This window comes from Xiphophorus couchianus, chromosome 15, assembly GCF_001444195.1.
Source record: "Xiphophorus couchianus chromosome 15, X_couchianus-1.0, whole genome shotgun sequence".
NCBI lineage: Eukaryota > Metazoa > Chordata > Actinopteri > Cyprinodontiformes > Poeciliidae > Xiphophorus > Xiphophorus couchianus.
Window position 1 is genome coordinate 5,973,769 of NC_040242.1, and position 12,747 is coordinate 5,986,515.

The window sequence follows — 12,747 nt, forward strand, 5'->3', positions numbered from 1 at the left end:
TGCAAAATATAAGAATATATTCTTAACCACTGTTCCTCAGAAGATCCTATGTTAACAAAGCACAAAAAATGAAATAAAACATAGCAGCAAAAAGGAAAACAAAAACTCAAATACAACATCCGAAAGGAAAACACAGAATCAGGCATCAAAATAGAAATATACCAGACATCATTGTACATGCATGTTGTTCATAATGCACACCAATTATTAAAACAATGGAATATTTTGCACCTCCTAAAGTCTCTTAATCACATTCTCACAAAACAGACAAATAAGCAAAACAGATTTCCTTTAGTCAGATGTTCTCTACATGCACTCACTCATTAAAACCATGAGTGCAAAGGATTACTGCATCAATGTTGTTACTGAGGTTTGTGTAGTATCGGTTCATTATAAATGGTGCTCCTGATTTTTTTTATACATGTCTGTCCACATAAAAATATTTTCATTTTGAACAAAGTGAGAGAACTTCATTATAAGACTGCAAAGAAGGATGAAAATTCTGTATGATAAGCTTTGGCTTTGCAGTTCATATTGTTTTTGGAAAACATAATGGGTTTCATAATTAAAACTAACTTAAAAGCATGAAAACCTTTCTTTATAGTCTAATAAATCACAATCCCTATGCCTTCTGCTGAAGACAAATGCATGATACCAATGAAAGCACATTTAGTTAGACGAGTTACATGGCATTAGCATAGAATTGGGACATTCCAGAGTTTTGGCAAGAACTTCGCCCCAGTTCTCCTTGTCAAACTAAATGCTAGTCATTCTATGTTTATGCAGAACCACAGATAACATTTTTGCATAAATGAAGTGATGAAACTTTTCCTCATTATGGTTGAGTTTTTGTAAATATCAACAGTGTACTGTCACACACACATTGGTCTTTTGGGATAAATAGTAAAGAATAAACAGAGATGGAGATCTGTTTTGAAATGTCTCCAGCTCTATAAAGTCACTTTGAAATGAGTTGAAGCTCATAAATTTCATTTTATGCCTCCCAAACAAAGTTTCTAAAGTTTCATTTATGCTTTTGAAATATCAAATATATTTCCAGTTTACTGGCATAAAGAAGAGTTAAATGTTTCTTTCAGTAGTTGCTGGTAATTCTTTAATCTAAACTGAATTACATTATGTGGCTAACCCAATTAGACTCCAAAAGCTAATCCTCAGTGGGTGGGGAGAATCTCCAGAGAACAATACAAACCGCCTACACAAATATCTGCCACATGACAGACTGGGGTAGCGTCAGGACTCATATAGCTACAGGACTGGTTTTAATGACAATAATCTGTTCTTTTTTTTTATTTGGTTGTTTATTAGATTGTAATGCAATCCTGAATGACATTTCAGAATAATGGATGGCTTGATGGCAAGTGGAAATCAGGGATTGGTGGTATGATTGAAGAAAATATGAAGTATTGTCACTGGAAGCAAAATATTATTCTCTGAAAAGATATACCAGCCTGAATCCGAAGAATGCATATGATCCAGAACTATTCAGCAGTGGCAATGTATGAGCGAGAAGGAGAGATGAATTCCTATGAGTCTCATAATATTCGCCCACTCTTCACGTGGGTACCTGCTGAGCAGCTTTAATTATCCCAATGTTCTTTCTCTTATCTAATTAAAAATGTATGATTCTATAATTAATGCATGTGAGGAAAGCAAGCAGGTAGGATTTGTAAAGGGCATGTGTGGTTTAAAGACCTAGTCAACCCCTTTGCATGCATTTATAATGTGTTGTTATTTAGTGCAAAATGATAGGATACAAAATAACATGCAGTGTCTTGCAAACGTATTCATAAACCTTGAACGTTTTAAAATAACCAGAGAATTTAATATAAGTAGCTGAGATTTTACAAGACAGACACTGCATAACACAAAGTAGGCCAGAAAAAGGCGCAGGATTTCCAAACTATTCAGCAAATAAAAGTCAGAAAAGTCTGGATGCATTTGAATGTTACACCCCTTTTACTCTAACACCCCCAAATAACGTCCAGTGAGTCTAAATTATTTTAGAAGTCATCGGTTTAGTAAATAATGTGCACCTATGCAAAATTTAGTCTCAGAAAAAACATAGCTGTTTTGTGAAGACATCAAAACACCTTATTGATTTTGCTATTCATTTTGTACAAACTGACCATTACTGATCATGGCATGAACAAAGCCATTGCTGAAAGAAAGCCATAAGAAGTTCAGCTTAAATGTTGCCATACATGATGTAAGGGGATACTGCAAACATATGGACAAAGATACTATGATCAAATTAAAGCACATTTCTATGGCAAAACATGGTAGAGGCAGCATTTTACTATGGGGATGGTTTTCTTTAGAAGAGATCTTAAAGGATTTTGACAAAAATTCAGATCAAATCTTTGAGAGACTTGAAAATAGCTATTTATAAATACGCATAATCTAACCTGACTAAGCTTGAGCTATTTTGCAAACTGAGAAAGGTTAAAAAACACATCAGTCTCTGGATGTGCATTGCTGATGGAGTCATACCCAAAAAGCCACAAGCCCTTCCATATGAAACTGCACCAAAAGGAAGTTCTACATAATATGTAATATTGACTGACAGGACTGAATAAATCTGAATAATCCTAGCTGACTGTAAACAGTAAGTGTTTACTCTGATTTAATATTGGACAGTGAGAAACTGTACAGAGTGCATGAAAGCATCTGATATTAATTGTATTTTCATGTGCAAGAAACATTTAGTGGAAACAGATAACTTCTTATTTCAATTAGCACCACTGTGTAGATTAATTTTACTTTCTCTTTAAATCCCAAATTAAAAAAAAAACCTTGAGTGCCTTTTTTCTTGCCATGTTTTGTCCATGAGATGATATGTGTGAGAGCATGCTCATATTTTACTCTGCATTCACTCTATTGTTCATAACAAAGGACTTAATTTTTCCTCGTTCAGAATATTCTAGTTGAGAAACAAATAATTTTGTTAAGAATGGCATTGAAAAGTGATTCAACTGCATTGTTAAACAATAGGGATCTCAATGCTAAAAAAAAAAAAGGACAGCTTTTTCCTTTCACTGTCAACATATCATGCAGAGAAAAACGTATATATGTTTGCAGGGTTTCTGGAGGATGAATGTGTTGAAGTTTTTTTATGGTTCTCAGATCAACTCTTAATGTCATATCCAATCACTAAGTAGCTGATTTCAGAAGAAAAATCAAATACATATGATTCAGGTTGTCACTAAATAGAAAACTAGATGTATTTTTTTCTAGGCCAAACTTATTTGTAGGACAATAAGCCATATATAAATGTAATGATCAGGTCCATTCTTTTGTTTTGGTAATTTTGTGAGTAAAAATAGCATCATTGTAGCCACACAATATATGCATGACCTAGATATTGAACAGTGGGCAATTGTAGGGGTTTATGATGACTAACATACAGTTTATATGACTTTTTTTGTTGGTGAGGAGGTGGAACATGGCTTGCACAATGTAAAAAAAAACAACACCTTTAAAATCTTAATAGATGTCTCATCATGTTTTATCCAACATCTGCATTTAAAGAAGAAAATATTGAGAAATACACTTTAGAGATTATATCATTTATTTAACTTTATTTTGCTAAAGTTTTAAATAAGTTTGACTTTAATTCCTGAGTAAATTAAGTGATACAAGATAATTACTAGAAGACCTAGAAGACCTGAAAATATTAACCATATTGGGTAAGCTATGGATAAGATTCACAATTCACAATGAATTACTATTCAGCACAGGTCCACAACAGAGAAAACAAACAAACAAACAAACAAACAACAACTTCCATCCATTCAGAGATAGTAATTAATTTGTAAGTCATATTTTAGGATTGTGGAAGGAAGCCTGGAGAGAACCAATGCATGAAAATGGAGAACATAAAAAAATTATGCAGAAATTTTTATGTTTAAGACCAAAACCTTCTGTCTATGAAGGTTTTGCAACATTTTGTGTAACATCAGTCCAATTCCACAAAAAAACAATGTCTTAAAACAGGGGTCTCCAACTCCAGGCCTCGAGGGCCGCAGTCCTGCAGTTTTTAGATGTGCCACAGGTACAAAACACTGGAATGAAATGACTTAATGACCTCCTCCTTGTGTAGTTCAGTTCTCCAGAGCCTTAATGACCTAATTATTCTGTCCAGTTGTGGTGCAGCAGAGGCACATCTAAAAGTTGCAGGAGTGCGGCCCTCGAGGACTGGAGTTTGAGACCCCTGTCTTAAAACATTGTGTTCATTTGCATTTACTATTGTATTTGCCATTTAAGTAAAAAAAAAAAAATACTAAAAATATGTTTTTTTTTCTGTATTTAACAAGTTTTGTCCCTCTCTCTCTCTGTACGCAGGGCGTTGCTGATCAACCCTCAAACCAACCACAGAAACCGCTGAGAGCTGCATCCTTATCTGTTGCTAGAGCAACGGTCTCCCTCTATCCCATCTTTTACCCAGCGGTTTGCCCATTCGTCCTTTACCGTCCATATCGCGAGAGCACACGGCGCCTTCAATGAGAAACACGCAGCCGTTGACGCGTATCGCGAGACTACGTCAGGGGGGAGAGGCAGTGACCTCATCGTCGTGGCGAGGCGGAGCGAACCGCTGCAACTTTGGATGAACTTCTGATTTGAACAAACCGAGGCGGTTGGGGAAGCGCACGGAGCGGTAGATGAAGAGGAGCAGAATTTCTGCTCTTCTGTTAAACATATCAGACGCGGTTTATTTATTCCCGTTACTGACCAGCGAGAGCGGCGGGTTTTTCCCCACTTCTTCCCAGGGAGGCAGACAAGGTGGAAATGAATAAAGGTAAGTGTACGCTCACGGCTCTGTTGGGTCTTCACGTTGACACACAAACGCCACAGAAAGCCTTATGTTGTCAGCGTTTCTGCGTGTTTAGAACCGATTCATGCTCCAGTTTAAGGTGGCAATTGGAGGATAAAACTAGACAGAAAAGTTGAGCTAGCGGTCAGGTAACTCCGCGTGTCTGTGGTCGTGCATGTTAGCTAAGGTCTAAATCAATTAGCTTAATTTTTCTGATTTACTGCGCCCTTTATAGGGTGAGAAGCTTTCGGTTCCCTTCCAGGTCCATCACCCTTAACGCACACCACTTCTGAAAATGAAGACGATTCGTCCTTGCTCCTAAACAGACAGGAAATGGTGCAAAACGGATAAAGATAATGGTAATTGTTTGTTTAAGTAATTCCGTGACTGCAGCGCAATTTGCGACGGCAAATCGCAACCGCTGCAACTCCTGTCTGTCTCCATCTCGCTGATTGTCTCTTTCATTTGGGACGTTGAGCAGTGCTTGTGCAAAGGTAAACATCAAGCCTCTCAGGTTATTGTAAGGGGAAATTGCTAGAGTCTTGTAAGGTGCCAAACTGCGTTGCAGTCTTTTGATAGGGATGCAAACGTGAGTTCTTGCAAGATAAATTCCTGGAAAGTGTAATTAGTCGTGCTTAATCTGTGACGAATTTGCATGGAAATTGCAGCAACTTGTTTCAGTGTTGGTCACTGTCGAGACCTATATCATTAATCAAAATGGCGGTCTGTTTAGACAGATGGGAAAAGTGCTGTGGTAAATGCCACAATAGAGGGTTGAGTAGAAGCGTTCACGATGCAGTTATTTGATAGAAATGAACTGTATTCTTCAAACAGTAATTTACAAACGTTCTGGATTTGCAGAAGTTTGCTTCTTCTCTGCTTTGATGGCATCCTGCCAGGAACGTTCATTGTAAATGGACCCCCCACAGATGCTCTTTCTTTTGTTATTATTGCTCTGTCCACCTGTGGAGTCTTCCCTCAGGCTACCAGCTCCGGCCCTTCAGGGGGCCAGCATGCACAGCAGAGCCATTCTGCTTCCTTCTTTTGACAAGTCCTAAATGAGCATGTCAAAAAAGATGACATCTCTATTCTGTGGGCAACTGGAAAGGGTATAATTTTCAACTTAAAGAACAGCTGCAGTATTGCCAATGCTTTCTTTCTTTCTTTTCTCTGCTGGAATGCATTTGGTTTGTGGCATTGCAGAATTTTCTGCATGAAATCGAGAAACTTTTACACATTAGCTGTTAAAGATTTGATGCCATCAGCTCTGCCTGGCGAGAGCCGGTGAATACCAAGGCTGAGGCGATCTGCGGGCTGTGTCGCATTTACAATACTAAGTAGGCTGCTGAAATTGCTTGTGTAGGTGGAGGCGCGCATGTTCTGTCACACATGGAGCTGGCGAATAAAGGAGGAGGTGGGAAAACAGAAAAGAGAAAAGTATCAGGGCTTTTGATGGACAGCTAAAAGATTATTTAAAGGCCTGGTGATGTAGAATATCTGAATTATCTGCTAATGTTCCTTGATTAGGCTGCTGGAGATGGCTGAAACCTTCCTCTAAAAGGGTTGAAGTGCTCTTTATTTTAAGCACAGGAGAGGATCTCATTTTAATCTCTCAGGACCTTGGTTATTTCTCAAAAGCCAAATCTTTGAGTTTAGTTTCAGATGCCGTATGCTTCTGATTTTGTGCTGGAGAAGACGAGGTATTTGGCTGTGCATGTGGAGAATCTTACAAATGTTTCTTCAGGGAAATAAAAAAAGAAAAAGAGGACCTTTCAGTAAGCCAACTCTGCAGCTGAAGCTTTTATTACACACATGCAATGCATCACTAACAGTGGTTGGTAATGGGGTTTCACCTGTTTATGACCTCCCACGCGGTTACTGTTTTAGTTCTGTTGCTCTTTCCTCCATCTCTACCACCTACGATCCCTCCCTCCCTTTTTCTATCTCTGCCAGTGTCTTTTTCTCAAGTCTCGCTTTCTTCCTCTTAGGGAAGGGATGCCAGGACTCTGACATTCTCATCATTTCTACCCACAACTTTCACCCTATTTCACCCCCTTTTTCTCTCCATTTCATTAACTTTCTCATCAGTCTTTTTGGGCGGACTGCACTCATCTTTTGGGTATATATTGTTTATAGACCTTTGAACTTCCCACTTGTTCTCTTTATTCTGAATTTTGATAATCGGAAATGGTAGACGAATTTTTACATGTCTCAAACAACATCCATCACAGAAGTTTGGAAAAAAAGTAGAAGGAAAGGTTTTGTTTGGTGATGGCCTGGTCAGGGTTTTCTTGGCTAGTACCAATTTCTTTTTTTTTTTTGTTTTCTGACCCGCTGGTTATAAATTTTCTTCAAAACAGAAATACACGTAAAAGAAGAAAACAAAATGTTGTAGTTCTTTATAAAAAAGGAGTTTATGTAAAGACATGGATGTAGCTTTGCTCGGATTACTTTATCTGCGTGTTCTTTTGAAGTGGAAGCCTGCTTTTTGTTTTCTCGCACCAAACAACCCTTGCAGTGTTTTCTCTGATATGTGAAATTGCACATCTCTTTGATCCATAGTGTTTTGGAAAGAATGGCACTAAAGCCCTGTTGAGGCTTTGACAACGGCTTTCATTGCTGCTGGAAATAGAGAAACTGGGCACAAGGGGTAAGCACTTACTTGAATCCAATTCAAGTAAGTAGTGAACCCATAAAAGCAAAATGTATCTGATGTTGGACCTCTTTGCATTCCCATTTTTTGTACATTTAGTTAAATAACTCCTTAATTACAATTGAAAGTGGATTGTAGTGGACAGAAGTGATGGATTATAAAACAACTGCCAGTTTCAGTTGTGATAGTTGAGGAAAAACTCTTAAGAACATCATGAAACAATGAAAGCGCAGGCTAATCCAGGGTAGCCTTGCTTCTGTTCCCTCAGAAGCAAACAGAGGGAACATATTGTGTAAATGGAGAGGCCTGAGAGAACAAGAGTAACCTATATTTACAGCAAAATAGCACTTTAATGTTTAGTTTTTGCAAATAAGCCTATGAGCTATGTCAGGGTTTCCCCCAGTGTATTATAAGTCTGGCAGGCCACCAGGCTTTACTTGTGCCCCCACCAGGCTAAGCATTGCTTACTTATTTAAATCTTTTTAAAATGATTGCAGTTTTTAAGATTTTATAGTTGGTGCTTAAGTGTTAATCTTCCAACATACGATTATCAAGTGATATTTTAACATTTTCTGTCAACTTTAAACAACTTTTAACTCAGAAAGATGACAGGTTGCTAGATGAATGACTGCCCTAGCATCCAAACACTGGGCTTAGCAAGTTTTCTGGGGAAACCTTGTATTTCATACCAAAATCTAATGGAACATATCAAGAAAAACTGCAAAAAGCTTTTAAAAGTCAAATGTAGATTAATTGGTGGCCAAGGTTTCCCTCTATTTTTACAAAATGTATAATTTAGTCTGAGCAATAACTTAATAATGGTTTATACAGTGAACTGATTGGATTAGTGCTGGATTTAAAAAGCAGGTGTTTGAGGAGCTTGTTTTGGTTACTGAGGTTTGATATTTTTACTCAGAATTAAAACTCTTCATATTGAATATCTGCAATGTGCTGAAAGTCCTAGTGACACCAATTGTTTTGGTGCGCTTCCCCGCTCCTCTCCTCGGTTATGACATAGGAAGAACGCAACTGAGAACAAAAACCGTAAAGCTAACTTCTAGCAAGCTAGGTAATGTTGTTGAAATTCCTACCAACTGTCTCGCCATCTGTTTCCAAGCAGAGAGCTTCAAATTTCTGTCGTGGTGTATGACTAAAAGGATGTTGCTACTGTTGGCTGCCTGTGATGGTATTTGTGAAAGAAGTGCTGTTCTCACCCGTTTGGGATTGTTAATTGCTATTGTCTCATGTTAACATTTATTCTACACATTTTTACAGCATTGGAAAACATTAAGAATGAAAACATGTCTTTTGATGCACTTTCTTTTGAGTGTCTTATCAGATTCAAAAGTATTATTTTCATCAAGGAACCTACATACAATTTTTAACATTTTTAAACAGTCTTATATGGTCAGTGTTGCATTTGATTGTTAGATAAAAACTAAGTTTTGCGTTCTGTGGAAAAAAACCAGAAATCGACTAAAAACAGTATCACCCAGCGAAACCTTGATCAAGACATCTCTTTCCAAAAAATAACATATTACAGTTTTATCCTCAAGAGGTAAGAATAAGGAACACTGTAGATGTTAGCTTATGAGATAGTCCTAAGATGGTTTCTGCTGTGTGTGTATTAATACATAATAAGGTATATTAGGGTTATAGTCATTTTTAGGGGAGTTCTCAAGTATTAGAGATTTCAGCTATTTTTGAGCCAATTGATCCCTAACCTCCTCAAAGTCAAGATTTAGCACTCAACAGTTTATTACTAAATGTTTGCTGCTGTTTAAGGACTAAAGAATACATTCATCCTTCATTAGTCAAAGCTGAATCAAGTAACTGACAATCTGGTGATATAAAGCAAACCAGTTCTGTACTTTTTATGCATGCGGATATTTACAAAGTTGATGCACTGATGACTTTGATTTACTTAATTTTTCAGGCAAAACTGAACATTTCAGAATAACAGCAGACTTATTATGTGATTTAATCTGTATTGCACAATATATGAACACAACAATCTAAAGTATTTCTCAAAGAATGCATTTCTTTGGTTGCTGCAATGAATTTACCAACTAATGACCGCTATTGTTTTTTTTTAATCTACCTTCCTTTTGAAAAGACTGGCAACTCTTTGCTCTGCTGGGTTGATTCCCTGCTTGTCCTCAGGTCACTGTACTAGTTTATATATTGATGATTAAGGGAAGAGAGAAAGATGGGTAGTGGTAGGTAGGTCTCATAGTATGATGTTTAATTTTTAAAACAAACATTCACTTTCACCTTTCTCTTTCTAACACGTGGAGATAAAATTAGCCTATCCTCTGCACACAAGCTGAATTAAAGTGCATCTATTTCTGGAAAATATTGCAGTTTGCTAACACTTTTGTTGCTGGAGCTAGAGACTTTCTGGAAAATGTTTTCACGCCTTTTGTTTTTTTACTTTAAAATACCGTCTGTGGGTGAAAGTTTCTCCGGCTGGCGCTCTAAGCAACCAAGGAGGACATCACACCCATGCTTCAAGATCAAAACACAGAGAGCTACACCAAGAAAAAGTGGCAGCTGACTTCAGCAGTTTGTCTACTGAGTGGCAGAGGGGACAAAGAGCAGCACGGCAGCTGACAGGGACATGAGTGTGACTGAAAGGGGAAATAGCATCCCTTAAAATGTCCCTGGGCTGCCATGAAGTATTATCTGACTTTGTGAGAAATATTGCAAAATCTGTGTGGGAAAAACGACAACTGAAACAAACCAGGAGAAAATACACCCTGTCTTGTTCCGTCATGCCACACAGTGTGGACGTTCTCAGCATACTGAGGTGACTCATGGAGGTTTTAACTTTATCCCAGCCTTGAAACTGATTGGTTACTTATCTGGTAATTGACATCAAATGTAACTCTTGAGTTCTCCCCCTGGGCTGTTCTCCCCGCCTTACTAAGACTCAACAAACCAAACGGATAATCTTGTGGCTGGTTGAGGTTTCTGGTGATGTCGCTTGGGGAGGGTTAGGAGACTGGATCAAAGATTTTACACAGGCGTGTGGGTTGTTGCTTTATACATCTGTCAAAACAAGAACTCTCCGCTGCTGGCAAACGCTCACCATCCGAGGAACAGCTTTGAAGTAAACCTTTTACTTTCATGCTTCAGTCGACTAGCTTTATTTAATTACTATAGTTGGGATAGAGTTCTTAATCTTTTCCTGTAATCTCAACAGGAAATTATCGACATCCCTGAATACCTACACGTTCTTCTAGAGTCCCAGACGTCCTTTTTACTTGATGAAACGTCAACTATTGTTAGTTTCTCGTCTTTTGAAAGAAACAGAAAACTTTTGTTGGCCTCTGATAAAACACATATGATTACTTTGCAAAGATGCTTTCAAATCCAACTTATTTTTGTGACATTTAGTTTATGCATAGATAAGAAGTTACAGATTTTTTAACTTTCAGAAAAGAGCCCCTATGTAAACTAATTTGTCCAAGAATGTTGGGTAAAGACTTTGCTCTTTTTCGTCTGCGGACTTAAAGTGGCTGTCTACACTTTACCAAATTACATGTGACAGGTATTATTTTCAGAATGCCAGCTGAAAGATGAGGCTGGTTGCCTACCAAAGGGATCGTTTTGTGAACAGAACATCATTCAAGGACGAGAGAGCCTAATAATTGAAGACATCTTGCTTGGATTTGTCAGTTCCAAGGAGGTCCTGCTGTGTGCCATGGTTCATAAAACGCATAAATCTCATTTTATTTATTGAGAGCTGCAACAGCTTTTGGCAGAACCTTCACCAGTCTTCCTGCTTTGCAGATCCATGAGCAAACTGAGGGATCCTGCTGAGAGCGGTCAATCTACCTTTCACTACTTTTATGGCACTAACATTCCAGGCTGCAGGAAGCCAGAACTGTTCTGTTGGTCAGGATATTTCAATCTCCATCAGGTGAAAAACGAAAATGTTGAAGCTGAATTGAACAAAAATTTGTCCATGAGTAATATCTGTGAGAAGAAGCAAGGATTCTTTTTCATTTTGTTAAGGTTTTTATGACAGTTCATGTCAAATGATAAGATGATTTTTTTTCTATAGCAAAAATTAAAACCATAACTTTATCGTGGATCAGTCAAAGATTTTCTGAAACCTTTTCATATTTTAAGTGATTTTACTAAGTTTTAATGATGGGGCTCTAGCTTTTATTTTCCTGTTTTAAAATTTTGTTTTCCACTTTTTCCGTTTTCTATTTTTCTGAATTGCATTTTTGTCGCACTTAAACCATATTTATCAACCTAAAATGTGTGTAATTATGTAGTAAATGAAAAATAATTCAATATATTAATAGCCAAAGAGGTTGGCATTAAACAAACCTCTCTGTTAATGTTTGGCAGAACACTGAGTGCTTTTGAAAGATATTTAATATTTTCAAAAAAAGAAAATATTTAAAATATTTTTTGTTCTACTATCTACGCAGAAAAAAAAATCTGAGCTATCATCTACCCTATAACTGTGCTTAGTAAGATGAAAATGGTAATGTTACACTTGATTGCAGATACATTTCAACAGGATTGGGGTTTTTGTTTCACCTTTGATTATACATTTTAAACATAAACAGACAAGCCTACTTTAGGACAGATAATAAAACTTGATAGGTTTAACCTGTTGACAAACTCAGGGTAAAATAAAATTTGGTTTACAATATCTGACTTGCAGGTGAGAGAAACGGAAACTGGAACAGGAAAAAGATGCTCAGTCACTGAATAACATTTCGCGCTGATTTGTTGCAACCTTTCAGCTATCTTTCCAAGAAAGAATATTTTGACTTCTTGGGAAATGTCCTTGGCTGCTACTGTTGTGTTTCATATTTCAGGGCTTTTTAAAGTGCAAATGTTATGTGGTATCATTCGTTTACTAGATTCATTTCATCTCGTTTTCAGCTGAGCCTCAGGTCTGAATTCACACACAGAGGAATGTGTGATAGTGTTATGTGTACACAATGGGGATGACCTCACCGTTTTCATCTTTGTTGAAGCTCAGCATGCTGTAAAACAATGAAATCTGTGTGCCCCACTTCCCACCCCGCTCCTTCTTAAAGGGTACCTGTCCTCACCACAGAGTTGTACATTTACTTCCTGGTTTAGAAAGGTTCTTAAAATGTTTACTGAACTAGTTAATGATTATTTGAACAAGTGCGATTTGGAGTGTTTTGTTTCAAAGACTGACGCAGCAGAGAAACAACCTCCACCTGCTGTCCTAACTGTGGTGACCTTTGAGTAGGTGAGAACAAGA

The 12,747-nt window shown here is 37.5% G+C and overlaps 1 protein-coding gene across 5 annotated transcripts in view; it reads left to right on the plus strand.

Moving 5' to 3' along the window:
* The first annotated feature begins 4,601 nt into the window (after window positions 1-4,601).
* Window positions 4,602-12,747, plus strand: part of sipa1l1 (signal-induced proliferation-associated 1 like 1) — an 80,253-nt gene continuing 72,107 nt past the window's right edge. For all 5 annotated transcript variants that reach the window (XM_028039921.1, XM_028039917.1, XM_028039922.1 and 2 more), the window contains exon 1: window positions 4,602-4,816. The gene's annotated coding sequence lies outside the window, so the exon portion shown is untranslated. The remainder of the gene's footprint in view (window positions 4,817-12,747) is intronic.